Source organism: Panthera uncia (assembly GCF_023721935.1).
Source record: "Panthera uncia isolate 11264 chromosome A1 unlocalized genomic scaffold, Puncia_PCG_1.0 HiC_scaffold_17, whole genome shotgun sequence".
NCBI classification, from domain to species: Eukaryota; Metazoa; Chordata; class Mammalia; order Carnivora; family Felidae; genus Panthera; species Panthera uncia.
The window spans coordinates 92888606-92908483 of NW_026057577.1; the positions used below are offsets into that span (position 1 = coordinate 92888606).

The 19878-nt window shown below is 39.4% G+C and overlaps 1 long non-coding RNA gene across 2 annotated transcripts in view; it reads left to right on the plus strand.

The window, feature by feature from the left end:
- LOC125934421 (uncharacterized) overlaps positions 1-19878 on the plus strand; it is a 69586-nt gene that overhangs the window by 21438 nt on the left and 28270 nt on the right. The window lies entirely within an intron of this gene.

Consider the following 19878-nt stretch of genomic DNA (forward strand, 5'->3'; position numbering starts at 1 on the left):
GCTTCCTGTGTTATGTTTAAGAGTACCTCAGAGTGATACAGGCGAGAGGAGAGCCTCTAATATGAAAGATGAGAGACAAATAAGCATGTAGAAAAAATCTACTTGAAGAAATAGAAGAATCAGGGAGAAGAAAACTTAAAAAAAATAACTATAATTTGACAAATCAAAACCACAATGAGATACCACCTCACACCTGTCAGAATGGCTAAAAACAACAACACAAGAAAAAACAAGTATCAATGAGGATGGGGAGGAAGGGGAACCTTCTTGCACACTGTTGGTGGGAATGCAAACTGGTGCATTCCACTCTGGAAAACAGTATGGAGGTTCTTCAAAAAGTTAAAAATAGAACTGCCTGGAGGGTGCTTGGGTGGCTCAGTCAGCAAAGTGTGGGACTCTTGATTTCGGCTCAGGTCATGATCTCGTGGTTCATGAGATCAAGCTCCATGTTGAACTCTGCACTGACAGCATGGAGGGATTGGGATTCTCTCTCACTCTCTTTCTCTCTCCCCCTCCCCCACTTGGTCAGTCTCTCTCTCTCTTAAAATAAATAAATAAACATTCAAAAAAAGAAAAAAAAAGAACTACCCTATGATCCAGCAATGCACTACCAGGTATTTATCCAAAGGATACAAAAATACAGATTTGAAGGGGTACATGTACCCCAATATTTATAGCAGCATTGTCAACAATAGACAAAGTATGGAAAGAGCCCAAATTTCCATAAACTGATGAATGGATAAAGAAGATGTGATGTTGGGCTCTGGGCTGATGGCCCAGAGCCTGGAGCCTGCTTCCGATTCTGTGTCTCCCTCTCTCTCTCTGCTCCTCCCCCATTCATGCTCTGTCTCTCTCTGTCTCAAAAATAAATAAAACGTTAAAAAAAAATTTTTAAAAAGGGGCGCCTGGGTGGCTCAGTTGGTTGAGTGTCCGACTTCAGCTCAGGTCACGATCTCACGGTCCGTGAGTTCGAGCCCCACGTCGGGGTCTGGGCTGATGGCCCAGAGCCTGGAGCCTGCTTCCAATTCTGTGTCTCCCTCTCTCTCTCTGCTCCTCCCCCGTTCATGCTCTGTCTCTCTCTGTCTCAAAAATAAATAAATGTTAAAAAAAAATTAAAAAAAAAAAGATGTGATGTGTGTGTGTGTGTGTGTGTGTGTGTATGATGGATATATATATATATATATATATATATATATATATGATGAAATATTGATCAGCCATCAAAAGGAATGAAATCTTGCCATTTGCAATGACATGGATGGAGCAAGAGTGTATTATGCTAAGCAAAATAAGTCAGAGAAAGGCAAATGCCATATGATTTCACTCGTATGTGGAGTTTAAGAAACAAAACATGAACATATGGGAAAGGGAAAAAAAGAGAGAGGGAAACAAACCATAAGAGACTCTTAACTACAGAGAATAAACTGAGGGTTGATGGAGGGAGGTGGGTGGAGGATGGGCTAAATAGGTGATGGGTATTAAGGAGGGCACTTGTCCTGTTGAGCACCAGGTGTTATATGTAAGGGATGAATCACTAAATTCTACTTCTGAAAACAGTATTACACTGTATGTTAACTAACTAGAATTTAAAAACAAATTTTGAAGGAAACAAACATACAACCAAAATTATAACTTTAAAAAACCTATAATTAATATCCATATCCTTAGAGAAAAGAAAATATTGCATTCCTGGAACAAGCACAGGATGCATAATAAAGAAACATTCAGAGAAAAGTAAATGACCTTGGAAGTGAAAGATAAAATACTACATAAATAAACCATTAGTTGGAAGGAAAAGTTGAAGAAATCACCTGAAATCTACACTAAATAGGCAAAAAAGATAGGCAAGAAAAGAAGAAACAGAGGATCTTTTTTAGAAGTCAAACATCTAACTAGTAGGACTTCAGATACAGAGAACAGAGATACTATCAAAAGGAGGGAAATTATCAAAGAAACCACACAGGAAACATGAACAATGTGTATCTATAGGTGGAAAGAGCCAAATAAGAGCCCAACACAATGAATAAAGCAAACTTTGAGCATTCAGTGTGGACTGGTAGTTTAGGGCTGTAGGATGAGTGTTCGGGAAAAACAAAACAAAACATGCACACACTGGAAAACCATAAATCACTTGGTGCATTTGACCATACTGAGAGTTTTATGGTTCTGGTTCTGGCAAAGAGCTGGGGATGAATTAGTAACAGAAACAGAAAATACTAAAGAAGTGGAGTGGTGACACAATTATTAATTCCAAGAAAAACTGTCACATAAGAAAAGTTATCAAACGGTACTACTACTGTTGTTCAGCTGTGAATAACATTTCTATGTCAAAATCAATATAAGCGTTGACTATTGACTTAAAAATAATTCTTACTCTATTAGGAGGAGAGAAAAGGGGAATTGTTGGGGGACATGGTGGTTGAGAGTTAAATTTTCATCATTCATAGTAGTAAGTCAATTATAACTCAAAAGTTGAAAAATTAAGAAATAGCAACTAATCATACTTTAAAAGAAATATAAAAGTAGGGGTGCATGGGTGGCTCAGTCAGTTAACCATCCGACTATTGATTTCAGCTCAGGTCATGATTTCATGGTTCGGTTTGTAGGTCTCACTGCACTGACAGTGCAGAGCCTGCTTGGGATTCTCTCTCCCTCTCTTCTGCCTCTCCCCTGTTCACTCTCCCCTCCTCTCTCTCTCAAAATAAATAAATAAACATTAAAAAAAAGAATAAAAGTAAATAGCAGAAAAAGTTGTCAAAAGAGGTTTCCTCTGGGGAATGGAATGGGAATTACAGGTGGGGAGGGACTGCTGTTATTTGCTCTAAGTCTGGTGGAACTCTATTGTTATATACACATATTTCCTGGGGCTAAACATAAATTTTAAATTAAAACATAACACAATCAGATAATCACTTATGAGTTGGTTGAATCTTGGCTCTGCCTACCAAGCTGGTCCAGCTTGTGAGTTGGACCAACTTGATCTTAAACTTTTCCTAAAATTGGAAAACCTTTTGCAGAGTCGTGATGAGGACAAAATGAGATACACATGTACGAGTTTCTAGGGAATACAGAGGCACTTAATAAATAGCAGCTTTTTTTTTCATTAGTTCATGGCAATCAATAATTATAGTAAAAGTAGGTCCTTTTAGAATAATTAACCTACTCTGGCACAGTAACCTTTGACCGAATATCACTCTAGGCAGAATATTATATTGGCTCGCTTTAGACTCTTGCTAAATGGCCTGGCTGTTGCCTGAGAAACAGTGATTTAAACTAGACATATGGATTTCTAAGTATGATAGATGAGGTAAGATAACAGCTGGAAAGGAGGGAACCTCAAGGAAAGGAGGGGAGGGAATTGATTTTGGTTTCTTTCAAAAGGCTGGTGTCATTTTTCTTAGATTTGTCATCATGTCTTGTTTGATCACTTGAAATCTAGGTGTCAAATACGAGCTACATGCCTCACAAAAGCAGCAGCAGGTTTTATGGAGGAAACGTGAAAGGTTTGGAGAGAAAAGGAGCAGATACTGTCTCATGCCAGTTGCCATCCTGGAGGACAGCCATGCAGGACAGAGGACATTGAGAGCTGCCTAAACAGGAAGTAGGATTAGAGGGGCAGCTGGATATGAGTTTGAAAGGGACGCACATGAAGTATCCCCTGTGTTCCAAGGCTTGGCTAGTCAGGTTCCTTTGAAACCACACCACCCCAACCTTAACCCAAATAACTAGTTCACGATACAGCTATTTACACCCCCCCCTTTGACAAATGAGAAAATTTAAGCAAAGAGGTTAAAAATTTTGCCCAAGATTGAATATTTACAGAACCAGGATTTGTACCCAGGTGAATCTCCAAAGTCCATCTACTTTTTTCACTTTATCATTCTCTCTCTCCCCAGACGTGAACTTATTTTTATGAAATAAGTGCACGCAAGCCCTTTGTAAGGCATAAAGTATTATATAAATCCAAGACATTTTAGATGTTATTTAACATCTGAAAGGCAAAAGGCATCTGAAAACCAGAGAGGTAGTTATGCTCATGTAATGCTCAACATATTTTAGTTTGTGGAGCCGGTTGAAAAAAGAGAAAGGAATATGAGACTGAAATGGAGATGAAGTGGAGACAGAGATGAAAGGTAGTGAGTTTTAGTGTTTCAAAGAAAAATAATAATAAACTTATTTCTGAGTAGAAGAAATTTTGATGTTTAAACATTTGTCTCTTACATGAAAAAAATACATAATATGAATGTCCTGGGTATAAAATTAAAGAGGTATTATTTCAAGGCTGATCCACAAAAAGTTTCAGTCTTCGCTACTCAAAGTGTTGGTTGGAACCAACAGCTCACCTGCTTCCCCTGGGAATTTGTAGGAAATTCAGAATCTGAGCCTCACTGAGTCCTGGACTCTGTTTGACCATGACCCCAGGTGATGGGTCTGCACATTGCAGTCTCAGAAGCATTGCTTTCGGCCAAAAGCTAAAGACTGTGAATGAAGAGAAAGGGCATAAATTTGGGCAAGGAGTTTATGCATTATATCTTCTAATGAGAAAAATGAATTTCGGAGAGTATCCTGAGTATTTTGTATGACCAATCAGTATGAACAAATCACTCCAGTGGCCACAGAAGTGATTTGACTGTGGCTGGGGAGTGGGGTGTGGAGAGAAGTTATGTCATAAATAAGGGTCAATAAACAAACAAAAGGTTTAGGGATTAAAAGGGGTAGGAACATTTAATTCAGCCTACCTTAATCAATTACATTTTAATTAGCCAAGGAGGACATAAGTGAAATCTTGAAAATTTAGTTTAAGATCTTTCCTCGAATAACATTATATGTTGCATGAAACAAAGGCAAAACTTGGTGGATTTCTCACTTGTCAGAGCAATTCAATATTTTATAAAGAAGTTGAGTTTTCTCCTTTAGTGTGCTGAGGTGGAGGGAAAGGATATCTGGGGTATCTGGCACCTTATGAAGAACCAGCAGTGGAGCAGGGAATGGTACGTTTAGGTCTCCTGAGTCCCTGCTAGGGGCTAGGTCAAATCTCCTGTCAGCTTGTCATTACCATTTATGACTGAACTCTCAGCAGAGCATTATACTGGAGGAGATTGGTGAAAGTGTGAGGCAGGGATACAGAGATTCATGGATTCACAACTAAAGCTGTGGGTCTCTGATGTAAAGGAAATTATAATCCCTCCGGGCCTTAAGATTTATACTCTTTCAGATCAATTCATCAATAGATATTTAGTGAGCACATACTTTGTGAACAACTCCGTGCAGTAATACAAAGTGTAAGCTGTAGTTCTTTCTTTTCCAGAATATTTAATCTCCATGCCAGAATTGGCAGAATAATTCATGGAGGAGGGGATGATGCACATCTGGGTTGGAGGGGTCATTAAAATAATACACTGATTGTATTTAGGACTTGACAGTGACAAAGCGCATTCAGAGTCAGTTTTCACATCTTAGAACTATGCAAACAGGTTTGAAGAGGTCTCATGACCCCCTCAAGGTCATCCCCACTGGTAAACTGGCAGAGCTGAAAATAAAAATCCAGATCTTCCATTGCTTAATTCCATGAGGAAGAAGAATCCAGGTGATGGTGGTGATGATGATGGTGGTTATGATGATAATGGTCATCATGGTGGTGGTGCTGGTGGTAAGAATGGATGTAAGTTCAGAAAGGCAGCACCGGGGACTCCCTCCTTAAGCAAATTACATTCCCGCTACTTCTTCCACCAATGTTATTTGCTCTGGATGAAGGAGAAAAATGAGTGGCTTCAAGAGAATGTAGCTGAGGACAAAAAGAGGGACTTGGGCAACCCAATGTGCTCTTAGTACATATGGAGCTTCCCAGAGTGCCACGGAATAGGTGTAAGCGAATAATCCTCATTGTGACCTACAACTGAGGTTAAAACAAATCAGAAGCTTCACTAAATGTATCTGGCAAGCATTTCGTCTTCCCTTAAATAAAATAAATTCCCTTAATAAAGCCAATGGAGGCAGGGTTGGTAGCGGGGGTGGGGGTGGGGAGGAGGGTGTGTATGATTTATTATGGAGCAAGGAGAGGGCCTTGATGGCTCTGAACTATCTATTTAGAACTGCTGGCTCTAAAACCAAGTTGTACATGGGCTTCTCTTTTTGTGCCAATCTTACATTTTTTAAAAAATATAACTTTTATGAATATCATCATTAGTGCTATAAGCACAGGGAAGTATAAGTTAATTCTACAGTAAAGTGATTATTAAATCCATTAGTCATATACAGGGAATCCATAATTAACTTATTCTCCAGCATCAAGTAAATGATTCTACTGTGTGCTTTAAGAAAGCAATTGTTCACTAATATGCAAAATACAGCAGAACTATTAGATCATAAAGCTATGCAATCTTATAATTAAATTATAAATTTTACATATTTTAATAATGTGCTTTATATACTTTAATTGTTTTCTACGCAAGATTAAAAGGAGGTGCCACGGTTTTTCTCAGACATATTATATCTTGACCTGAACCGTGCAATACTTAATAATAATTGATGAGTATCTACCAGGGATGACAGCAGTCTTTCAGTAGCATCAGATATTTCTTTGGGTTATTGCTGAGGACAAAAATAAAGATATACATTCGTCTTAAGTGAAGTCGTAGCTCTACCCTTGGGCTTTCTTTTGTTTTCCCCCCTTTTGCTGTTATAACAACCATAGGCATCCATGTTCTCTCTTCCCAGGCCACAAGAATGGGCTGGCCCCCATTCCCACTGCCTTGGCTGTATATGTGGGTAAAGGCAACACACACATTAAATTCTCTGCAGGGGACTCGTGCGCCTACATGAGCAATCTATTGTTGTTATTGTATTTTGGATTAAATAATGATGCCATTCTTTTCCATGTGCACAATTAAATGTGTTTGAAAGACCTGGGAAATACCACGGATCTGTGCCTCAGGGGTTGCCTCTGTAACCTTCTGTTTTTCCAAATCCTGATTGCTGCAGTGGGAACTGTAGTGCTGGTTCCCTTTATTCTCTCTGAGAGGGAGCCAACCTTTCTCTCAGATGATTACACTATTCCAGACTGCTCTCCAGTGTTCAGAAGTAATGCTGCATTGATATGCCCTCCACATAAGTGAAATAAGCGGTTCATTCATTCCTTCACTCACTCAGCAAACACTAACTGAGAGGTTACCACATGCCCAGCCCTGAGGTCAACACTGGGGGGGTGAAAGTTTAAAAAGATGAGGTTTTTTTTGACTTAGGTCCACGAAGCAGGTGTATCACTATGGTTTAGACAAGATGCTAAGTTTGTTGGTTTGCTAGAGCTGCCATAACAAATTTCCATAGACTGGATGGCTTAAACAAGAGAAACTTATTTTCTTGTGGTTCTGGAGACTAACAGTCCAAGATGGAGGTGACCACAGGCTTGGTTACCTCGAGGAGAGACCTGTCTCCTTGGCTTGCAGATGGCCACCTTCTCCCTGCGTCTTCACATAGTCTTCTCTGTGTGTATATCTATGTCCCAATCTCCTCTGCTTATAAGGACACCAGCTCTATTGGACTAGGGCCCATGCAAAAGACCTCATTTTAACTTAATTACCTCTTTAAAGACTCCCATACCCAAACACCATCCTATTTTGAAGTACTGGGAGTTTCAACATATGAATTGGGGGTGGAGGACACAATTCAATCTGGAACACTAAAGGATCCCCAAGGGGCAGTACCAAGCCCAGCTTTGGGTGGAGAGGGCTTATTGAAAGGTAACTCTAGTCTGAGTGTTGAAAGATAAATAGGGGCTCTTCAGGTGAAGTGTGGGGAAGGGAGATAGGCAACCTAGGTATATAGGGTGTTATGTGATTATTAGTCTTGAGTATGGTAGAAGTTAAATGTGAAAGGGGTGGGGAAGGGACTAACATAATGTTGAGTCTGGAAAGTGGGCAGAAGGCTAACCTGGGAGGGCATGTGAATCATACCGAGGGGTCTGAATTTTATATCCTGAAGGCTGAGAAGAACCACTAAAAGATTCTAGGCTGGAGGATGGTGGAGATCGTTTCATTTTTTTACTAAGAAGTTGGTATATTTAAGGGCCCAATAGAAAGGCCACCAGTATCCCAAAATATGTGATTTCCTATGTGATTTGTCATAGCATCTGAAATTCTCATCACCAAAGAAGCATTTCTTTGGGTCATTATCCCATTAGATGCAATTATTTTTATTTTCTTAAGGGCACTAATCAGGATTTATAATTATTGAATTTGTTTACATGTCTATTTCCTTGATGGTACATTCACTGTAAATCCTTTGTATGCACCTAGTGCAATGCCTAGCGCATAGTGAGTGCTCAATATATATTTGTTGAAAGAATAATGAGTCATCTTGGCATGACTTATGACATAGTAAGCTACTATAATCAGTAAATTGACCCAGGGCCCTGGGGAATAAGAGAAGGTCAATTAAGTTTTGATCATGGTAAGCAAGGAAGTGTAGGCCATACCTAGTGAAGTTAGGTAAGACAGGCCAGCAGGAGAAGCCAGCACACTGGCCACTGCCTTACTGGGAGGCTGGGTGGATGGGAAGTAAGGACTACTTGAGACAATGCATATAGAAGTGATTTGCATGCTGAACTTGGAAGCTAGATGGCCTGTTGAAATCATACCTGTGCCACTAATTAACTATGTCACTCTGGGTAAGCACCTTACTCTCTGTGGATCTCCATTTCTGGGTCTTCAAATGAGGATAATGATAGTCCCTACCTATTAGGTTGTTATGAGAATTTAACGAGTTAATTTAAGAAAAGCTTTTATACGGGGCGCCTGGGTGGCGCAGTCGGTTAAGCGTCCGACTTCAGCCAGGTCACGATCTCGCGGTCCGTGAGTTCGAGCCCCGCGTCAGGCTCTGGGCTGATGGCTCGGAGCCTGGAGCCTGTTTCCGATTCTGTGTCTCCCTCTCTCTCTGCCCCTCCCCCGTTCATGCTCTGTCTCTCTCTGTCCCAAAAATAAATAAAAAACGTTGAAAAAAAAATTAAAAAAAAAAAAAAAAAGAAAAGAAAAGCTTTTATGATAGGGCCTGGTATATTGTAAGAATTATGTCAATGTTGGTTATTATTATTATACCATTATTATAATGTGTTCTTTAATTTTAATGAGAGGAGGCACAATTGGTCCCCTTAACTCTGATCTCTGTTTTCTTTTCTCCAGCTTCTAAGCTCCTCCTATTTACTCTCTAAAACCTAAATCATGTTACTTCCCTACTTAAAAATCTTAGACTCAAAGAAATCTTAGGCTAGAAAAAAAGAATCTTGGCTTCAGTTTAGATTACCACATGTATATTATGTGACTGCCATGTTCTAGGCCCTGGAACAGAAGATGTGAAAAGGTTAATGCAGAAGTACATTCTATTGATGGCTTCTTATTGTTTTGAGCAGTGTTTCTCAAAGCTTGGTCCACAGACCTTCCATTAGCATTTCTGGTGCTGAACAAGACTGCGGTAAACTAGATAAATAGGTGCTCAAAGCAGAGTGAGGGCAGAAGTCTAAGGTTAACTGTGTCACAAAGGTATGGAGAAAGTTGTAGAAAAGAAGAGCTAAGAAGTGGGACACTGGTAGCTACAGTGTTCTTTCTAAAAAATCAGTCACATCTTTTCTACTACCCAGCAGACAGCTCCTAAGCCTGAGGGTGGTCCAAGCTCTTGGCAAAAGAGAAAGAAGAATTCAGACCTTCCAGAACTCCTTTCTTGGACTACATGGTGACTACCCAAACCAAACTTGGCTTCCTAGAATTGGCTGACAGAGCAAGAGCCTGTTTAATTTGTGATATCTGGACACAAAATCATTCTTTGTGGCAGCTCTGATATTGGCAGATGGGAGATTTAGCTCTGTCCTGTTTATATAACAGCAGTTGATAGATAGTGACTTCATAGTTGGATATTTATGAGAGGTTTCATTTCAAATAATATAGTTTTGGCCTGTGGCAATGCTAAGGCTCTTACCCATTATTACTGAGAAGCTAAATCTTTAGGATATTGTAACTATAACTGCAGGCTCTGTTTGATCTACCCGGAAGAACTGGAAAAGTTAATATTTTTCAAAGCAATGAAAGCTTTATTATAAAAAGTCTCATTAGGAAGTTTGTCCCTAAAACATATAGGCTATCAGAAGGTCATATATTAAAGAAATCAGCTTTCCATACTTTTCTTTTACCTTATGACTTCTATCACATAACAGGGTAATTAAAACGAAAAAAAAAAAAAAAAAGTCTGCCTTCCATTACAGAAACCCAACACTTTGCCATGCCCTCCAGCCAGGTGCCAGCTCTGAGGTGAACTGGTGAAGTCCATTCTTCACTGTTGCAGGACAATGGTCTTTCCTGTGTTAGGTATTGAGCCCTCTGCTGACTTAGTACTCTTCCCAGACCTGCAAACTGTCAACAAATCAACAAATCATGAGTGTTTTCCCTGGTGGGAAAGAATGCTACCTTCATTTTAACACCACCGGGGCATCTCTTCCAGAGTCTGTGGGTTTTAAATTTTTGTGATGTGATTGGAGATCCTTGGCAGCTGAGGAAGCTATCAGGTCTGGCAAAGATGAGTGGGTAGGGTGGTACAAAAACTCTTTTAAGGGTGGGCTCTGGGGATCAGCCAGTTAACAGCATGTCTTTACAGCTCTATTCAAAGGGACACTGGAGGGTACAAAAGGGCCTGAGTCACAGAGGCTCTCTTGGCTCGAGGGAGACAGAGTAAGAGCTAAAATAGTTGGAGAAAAATTGAGTAAGAAACAGGAGTGATAGATAATTTAGCAGAGAGCTTAAACAGTTTTCTTTTTTGTATTTGTACTGCAGGAAATTGAGCAGGGCACATAGTAACCCGGCATCCATCTTTAAAGAGTCTTTAAGGGGCCAGTGAGAGGAGTTATGCCTGTGTTATGGGATGAATTGTGTCTCTGCCCTAAATTCATATGTTGAGGTCCTAATCCCCAGTACCTCAGAGTGGATACAGTTACTTTAAAGAGATGATGAAGTTAAAATGAGGGCATCTGGGTGGCCCCCAATCCAATATGGCTGGTGTCCTTACAAGAAGAGGAGATGAACACAGACACATACAGAGGGAAGACCACATGGGGACTCAGGGAGAAGACACCACCTAAAAGCTGAGAAGACAGGCCTCAGAAGAAGCCAACCCTGAGATCACCTTGATCTTGGGCTTCTAACCTCCAGAACTGTGAGAAAAGAAATGTTGTTGTGTAAGCTACCCAGTCTGTGGCACTTTGTTATGGCAGCCCTAAGCAAACGAAAACATCTGCTGAAGTCTCTGGGTGGGGGTGGGGGTGGGGCGGGTAGAGGAGGGATAGAGGAGAAAAGGGGTAGAGTCTGGTTCCTAACTGCATATCACCATGCACACTGTTCTTCTTTTCAAAGCACAAAACTTTAAGTGGGAAGGTCTACCTTTTCCTGTACCTGAACTCTTCTTCAAGCTGCATCTGGCAACAGCTGCAGACTCTGTTCTCAGATGCTCCCGGTATCTCTTTTCCTGGTCCAGGTACAATGTTGGGATCTAAAAGTTTAAGGCTACATCTTTTTTCCATGTATGTCTCACTAACCACATTTTAATAAAGAGTTACTTTCTTGTTATCATCAGTATTTCTTTAATACCTATAATATTGAAAAATATCCAGTCCCAATTTTGTATCTTGCTATTTTGCTACTAAGGAGTCTAATTCAGCATTTCCCAAAGTGTGTTCCACAGAGTATCTATGAGATACTCTAATATATTTTACTCACAAAAAGGATTCTGGGTAAATGTTTTAAGGTGTTACCTTTCCAGAGGGACATCTACATTTTTGGTTAGATTAAAGCCATAAGCGAAAAGACTAAGATCTAATAGAAAAGGTTTCCTTGGACAAGAGACCTATCAAGAGATGGTCCTCATTTCAGCTCTGCATGTAACCAGGCTGCTACTTTATTTTCAGGAATCCCTATGTATAACTTTATTATTTTTTTAAGTAAGAGTTTGGGAATGGTGGGAATGAGAACCAAAACTTACATAAGAAATAAGAAAGGATAGGATGTGCATGTCAGGGACTGACATATTAATTAGAAATTCTAAAGACTCAAATTTCACACTCTCAGCAGCATCAATTTCCTACTTACACCGGCAGGAGAAATCAAATGGGTTCTATTTGGGGCTGCCGACTAGACTACAGTGTTAGCTGAGCCCAAACAAGAGCATCTGTTCTTGACAGTAGAAACATCCATTGACATCCATTCTTTGTTTTTTAGCCTCTCTTAAATCAAGATGTGTAAAGCTATTAGGTGCCAACAGAAACCAGTTAAACCAGAAACTGTGAGTTGTTGTTTTTTTAAACTAATAATGTGCCTTTATCTTTTATACAGCAACCTAACAGCAAAAGTTCCAATAAAAAATAGATAGCATTTATGGAGCATGCAACAATCTGCTAGGTGCTGTGTTAAGTATATCATACATTTCATATTATTCAAGCCTAAGAGGATGTTTTTCCTGTTTTACAGAGAGGGAAATAAGACTCAAGGAGGTTAAACGGGGTCATACAACTAACTAGGAACAGGCAGAGCCAGAGCTCAAACCCAAGCTGACTCAGGTCAAGGCCACAGCTGCTAACCCCTCCTGGTACTGTTTGGATTTTCCACAGTCTGTTTGCTTGTTCCCATCACTCTTGTGAGTTACTGCCTTTGGAGATGGAAAGTTCCATGGATATTTCTAAAGTAGGAAGGTGAAGGAGAAATGTTCTCATTATCATTTTCATTTGTTTCATCCCTATTCTAGTCTAACTCATATCCAGATCCTGGAGACTTCTAACAACTTGCTATAAGAGGAAGGAAATATAGTTTAGTGGATGAAGCATGGGTCTTGAGACCAAATAGACCTGGGTTCAAACCTTAGGTCTGCCACTGACCAACTGTAGAACCTTGAGCTAGCCAGTCAATCTCATTAATCATTGTTTTTCTTACCTGCAAAATGGGTTAATAGGATTTATCTTACAGGATTATTGGCAGGATGAGAGCCAGAGTAGGGTTAAATGCTTAGTAAATGATTGACACAATAAATTATACCTATTGACTTGCATTTACACACCATGGACTCCTATCCTTTTATGGGACTCGTAATGGCAAGTCTATCTAAAATACCTGGGAGGAAGCAAAATGAGAAAACCCCTGATGGATTACATTGTGATGATTATTCTTAATATCCCCCCCCCAGAAGACTGAATAAAAGTTATTTTATGCCTATGTTCTATTTGGAAAACATTATAAAACTTTGAACAGACAACAGGGCTGCGATAGCACAGTGCTTACCAAAGCACTGTATGCTTTTCTGATAAAGATATAACTTTATTGCCCTTTATGTACTCTCTTGGTTAATACAGTAAGCAAATGGTAGATAATTTGAAATACCTTTACTACCATTTATAGTGTCAGAACACACACCTTACCTTTAAAAATGCAAAAGATTCATTGCAATGGAAGGCATTGCTTATACATACAAATGCATTTGTAAAACAATTCACAGTGCAGAGAGGATTCATGATCTGAGATCTTTCACCTTTACAGAAATGAAATAGGATTTTCTTGCTAACTGCATTCCAGGAGCAGCTAGCCAGGTCAGCAGTGCATCTTGTGTGCAGGATGTCAGTTTTTGTGATCTCTTCTGCAGGGGCTTTTAGAAGGAAGGGGTGAAAGCTGGGTCCTGTAGGCTAAAAACATTATTTCCAAAGTCCTTCTTGGGGAAAAAATGATCTGACTGGGTAGCAAAGATTCTAGAGATACCTCTGCCTCAAATTTCTGGGGGTGGAACAGTCCTGGGAAGTTGAAAGAGATCTTCAAGACTTCGGCCACAGATAATGCCATTAAATCTTGATGAGGTTTTGTAACTTTTTGTTAGAGATGTTGTAATCTTTCAGAGCTGCTTCTGCACAGACAGAGCATGAAGCCGTGTGCACAGAATCATTTGAGAAGATTTTTTTTTATTTAAAAATTTTTAAAAATTGTTTTAGTGTTTATTTATTTTTGAGAGAGAGAGAGAGAGAGAGAGAGAGAATGAGCAGGAGAGAGGCAGAGAGAGACACACACACAGAATCCAAAGCTGGCTCCAGGCTCTGAAATCTCAGCACAGAGGCCGACGTGGGGCTCCAACTCACGAGCATGAAATCATGAAGAGTCAAAGTCAGACACTCAACTGACTGAGCCACCCAGGTACCTCGAGAAGATAATGGAATCAGCAAAAAGAAGGCTGCACTTACAAGACACAGCTTCTAGTTCTGGCCATGTCCCATGTTTGATCTCAGATGCACCCTGTCATGCCCTTGACCCTTAATCACTAATATGTCATGTAAGCTGTTTGGACATCATGATGTTCCAGCTACATCCCAGTTCTAATTTTCTAGGGATAGATAGTATGTGTGCAATCATGTATCAAATTAATTAGGACCTGCTTCTATTACACATTTCCAAAATACTTTTACATTTATAATCTCATGTTTAACCCTATCACAAACCTGTGAAGTAGAAAGGACAAATATTTTTGTTTCATTTAACATATTGGTAACTTAGGCAAATAGAGATTAAGTTAATAATGACAGAGCCCAGATCTCTTGACTCTCATTCCTGGGCTCCTACGCTAAATTAAACTGGATTAGTCTTTTGGGATATGTGTGAAAGGGTATGCAGTTGGATTCTTTGTGGAAAAAGATAACTGAAGAAGTTATTTAAAGTAATATCAGAGTAGATAAGACACAGTTCTATTTCCCTTGTTGAGAATTTGCTTTTGATTCCCTCTGTGAAACAGATTAGAATGTTTTGTTATGATTTAAGAAATACACAGACCCAGAAAAGGTACATCTCATATTCTTTTAAATGGATAATTTCTCCTGAGATTACTTTACATTCTGAAAATTCACTTTATTATTACATTCTAAGGTTTGTGGCTTTAAATGCCACGGCATCTTAGTCTAACTTTTATTAGTGATATTTGTGGTTATCACTTTCCACTGTCATCCTCTCCCATTTCCTTTGGTTCCATAGATACAGTTTGATTTATGAATGAAAGCATTTTGATTCTTCAAGATATATCTTGGTGAATTGGTTCAATAACTTGTTATTGAAAAGCAAATCCAGGGGCGCCTGGGTGGCTCAGTCGGTTAAGCAGCCGACTTCGGCTCAGGTCACGATCTTGCACTCTGTGAGTTCGAGCCCTGCGTCGGGCTCTGTGCTGACAGCTCAGAGCCTGGAGCCTGTTTCAGATTCTGTGTCTCCCTCTCTCTCTGACCCTCCCCCATTCATGCTCTGTCTCTCCCTGTCTCAAAAATAAATAAACATTAAAAAAAATTAAAAAAAAAAAAAAGAAAAGCAAATCCATCAGGGATGTATTTGCCTACTCCCCCTAAAAAGAAATCTCTTGTTGAGATCAACCATTTATTCATCAGTCATGCCCCACTTCTGTATATTATGAGGACATATCCACATTTTTTTCATTTGTTAAATATGCCCATTAAAGTATTCAGCCTGAAGAGCCAGCTTCTTTTTTTTTTTTTTTTTTTATGATAATGCAGATCTATATTTACTGACTTGAACATATATACACAATCCAATTGATTAGTGAAAGAGCTCATTGATAAAAGCATATGTAGTATGATTCTATTTTAATTATACAAGTGTGTATGTGTGGATATAGGTAGAATAAAATATAAATTAACATATATTTGAAGTCAGAAGCCTTAAAGGTGTCAATATTTTATTAGTGGTTACATCTGAGTGATAGGATTTTATAGGATTTAAAGTTGTGTCTTATATTTTTCCTTTTCTTTTTGTAATGAGTACTACTTTCTATAATCAAAAGAATAAATATATTTTATTTTAAAAAAATGGAAACAAAGGGCATGTCTAAATTTTTATGAAATTTTGTATGTATTTTTCCAATATAATATTTCATTATTCAAAATAGTGTAAGCCTACTATTTTTCCTGAAGAGCCAGCTTCAAGACTGCTTCTAAAATTTGGAAATTAAACAAGTATCTCCATCCATGAGATAATCACAATGTAATTCAGATTCTGGCTACACTTGGAAGGCCTTTGGTGTAGATGAAGAATAAGATGGCAGGCCAGACTGAAAGAGGCCCAAGAATGAGAAAGGAAATTGAGTTTGCAGATGCCGTTTTATGTCACAGCTTTGATGATCTCCTGCTTCTTAGTCAAGTCCTCTCCCTTTGTCACTCTGAGAGTTCTTAGTGAAAATTTGGGGTAACACCCCTAACCTCCCTGATAGCTACCTACAGGGTGTCATTCAAGCCAGCTGCCCCTGCCTGCTTATTGCAGAAGCCAGGGTGTTTGGTTGCATGTATTCTAAGTTTTTACTTTCCTATGAAGAGTTTTAGTTCATTTGCATGAGTGTTAAGGTTTACTGTCTTGAAAAGTGCGAGTTGCAGTGAAGAAATGCTGTATCCCCATCCACCTTCAACCACATACTTATCATTGGGTGCCTCTTTGCCGTGTTGTGGCCATGTCAAAAATGGAAGCTGTCCTGTTCCTTCTTGGCTCTAACATAGAAGTGTCATGGAAAAATTTTGCTCTCTATCTGCTGTGTAGAATATTCATTTACAGTCATCATAGCGAGTTGGACTCTTTCCTTCCATGTGGCAGGCACACTGTATTACTTCTTTTCTTCCTAGAAAATATAGCTTTCATGCAGCTGTTGTCTTTTCCACCAAGGCATTTGGCATCTGTCTTCCCTTCTGATTTCATATCAAAAACATCTGGAGAGCTTTGAAAAATACAGATCTTGAGTCAATAGGTCTGGGGTGATTCTGAAATCTGTCGTCTATAAAGTTCCACGGGTGAATCTTATACTCAGCCAGGTTCCAAAGCATGTGTGTCAGGAGTCCCCCCAAGACCAAACACAGATTCACTGATTCTCTAGGACTTATGGGACTACTCATAGCTGGGATTTATTATAATCAGCAAAGGGAAAATGTGCATGGGGCAAAATCTGAGAAAAATCAGGCATGAGCTTCTAAGAGACTTCTCCCTATGTAGTCACCCAGGATGTACCCAATTCCTCTGGCATGGGATTGTGGCAAATGTATGGAATGTTCTCTACCAAAAAGCTCATTAGAGACTCAGTGTCCAAGATTTTTATTGGGGACATTGGCAACCTCTGCTTAGCATGATACAAAATTCCAAACTTCCAGAAGGGAAGCAGGGGTTCAGCATAAACCACATGGTTTGTACAGTTTAGGCAAAGTGAGCCACCATTACCAATCAGAGAGTAATGGGAACTCTCCCCAAATCCAAATTCCCATATGCCAGCTAAGGAGCAACCTTGCAAAAAGACCTTTTTAAAGATAACAGTCTCAGCTCTGGTATGTTAACCTTTCCTATACAATATGTTAGCCAAGTTTCTTTCTTTCTTTCTTTCTTTCTTTCTTTCTTTCTTTCTTTCTTTCTTTCCTTCCTTCTTTCTTTCTTTCTTTCAGTTCATTTATTTATTTTAAGAGAGAGCACAAGTCGGGGGAGGGGCAGAGAGAAGGAGAGACAGAATCCCAAGCAAGCTCAGTGCCATCAGTGCAGATGCTAGATGTGGGGCTCGAACTCACAAACTGTGAGACCGTGACCTGAGCTGAGATCAAGAGTCAGATGCTTAACAAACTGTGCCACCCAGGTGCCCCTGTTAGCCAAGTTTCTGTATTGAGTAGGAGGAGTAACTTCCAGATGAAAATGGAGATCCAGGTGATGAAGTATGAAATCCTATTCCTTAAGGATTTTAATAAAATTCATGCCATGGGAAGCAGGCCATACATGCAGGATATGAACCACTGGACTCTCGAAGTCCACTTGGCTCTTGGCTCTAGTCTGGCTTAGAGAAGAAGAGATAGAACACAGAGACAATGGGTCAACATGCACCTAGGCGCTCACTCACCTTTTCTGTTCCACCCCCCTTTCCACTTTTCCAAATGGGACTGTTTCTTTAATTTTTGGAAAGATACAATATAAGTAATGAGACTGGATAATCAAAAAGCCGTTTTCACATCCAAGTCACTGAAAGCTGTGAGTCATATGCTCCCCCCCTGCCCCCTGCAGATCTCCAAAAAGAAACTGTAATTTTGAAACTCAGCCCTGTGGGCCACCAGGAATATTTGTGGGTCACCCAGGAATATTCTTAGGCATACGTTCTTTGTTAGTAATACGTGATATGACATTTTAATTTTCTGTGGCCAGAGGCATCTCCCTGCATCTACAACCTCCTAAGATTACCTGGCAGAATAGAGCCGTCTGGTTTCAGACCCATTGATGGCAAAATTCAAAGAAAGGAGATGATTGTTTATTCTCATGGGAAACTTCCAGATGGAGACTAGAAGTTTACCTGAGCATTTCATTATTTAACTTGCACACTTTCTTCCTTCTACACAATTAGACTTTCTTTTAAGTTCAGTTCTGTTTACTTTTTATTCAGTTCTCTTATTAAGGTGAATAGTAGAACAGCATGTACCTTGTGCAAAGCCCCCTTTGAACCTAATAATGACAATCATTATTCAGCATTGCTTTTCTTTTAAAAAAAAGTTTTTTTAAAAATTTATTTATTTTTGAGAGTCAGAGAGAGATAGAGAGTGAGTGGGGGAGGGGCAGAGAGAGAAGGAGACACAGAATCCAAAGCAGACTTCGGGCTCTGAGAAAGTTGTCAGCACAGAGCCCAAAGCTTGAACCCACGAGCTGTGAGATCATGACCTGAGCCAAAGTCGGACGCTTAACCAACTGAGCCATCCAGGTGCCCCCAGCATTGCTTTTCTTTCTTTTTTTTTTTTTTTAAATTTTTTTTTAATGTTTATTTATTTTTCAGACAGAGAGAGACACAGCATGAACGGGGGAGGGGCAGAGAGAGAGGGAGACACAGAATCGGAAGCAGGCTCCAGGCTCTGAGCCATCAGCCCAGAGCCCGACGCGGGGCTCGAACTCATGGACCATGAGATCGTGACCTGAGCTGAAGTCGGACGCTTAACCGACTGAGCCACCCAGGCGCCCCCCAGCATTGCTTTTCAAGATACAAAAGCTCTTTCTTCTTGGACCTGTTTTTTTGTGATTTTAATCACTTCTGCCATTTTTCTTTGACTTTTTCCATTTCTCTACAACCTTTGTAAAGGTATGATGGCCAAAATTTGGCCATCATATACATATACATGTACATGTACATATATGTACATGTACATATATATACACATACACATAGATTTTCTACAAAAGTTATTGGAAATTATGTATATTATATATTTCTAAATTATTCAAAAAAACATGAAACGTGTTCAAATGTTCTCTCCTTCTTTAAAGTCATTGGTACAACACATAAAGTACAGTGACCATATAATGGCATTTAATTCCCTGTATGACTCAACTTAAAAAATGTATAGTAAGAAGCAAGGATCGTTGGCAGTAATGAATTATGGACTGATCAAAATTAGTTGTGGGCCAGCAGCTGAGAAGAATGTTCTGTAAGAGCATTAATATAATGTAAAGCATGGAGGAAGGACCACATCTCAATCCTGGTTGTCTAACTGTCCCTAACTATAGGTTGTCCCTAAACATTCCTGGCACCAAAAGCCCTACTATACTTTTTCTCCTAATGGTACCCCCCTGTATTGTCTAATCGTTGTCAGCTTGTACTCTGTTGTAATCTCCAGCTCTTTTGTGCTATGCTCATTTCTCCATCTCTCCTTGTCTTTCATTGGAAATTAATCTTCTGTCATTTGCTATTGAATACCATATACTAACATATATATATTTTATATATTGAGAATATTGATATTCCCCACATCAAGGTAATTAAAACCATATTTCCATGACTTAGAATTTTCTCATCCTTACATAGTTTCATGTATTTGAAAAT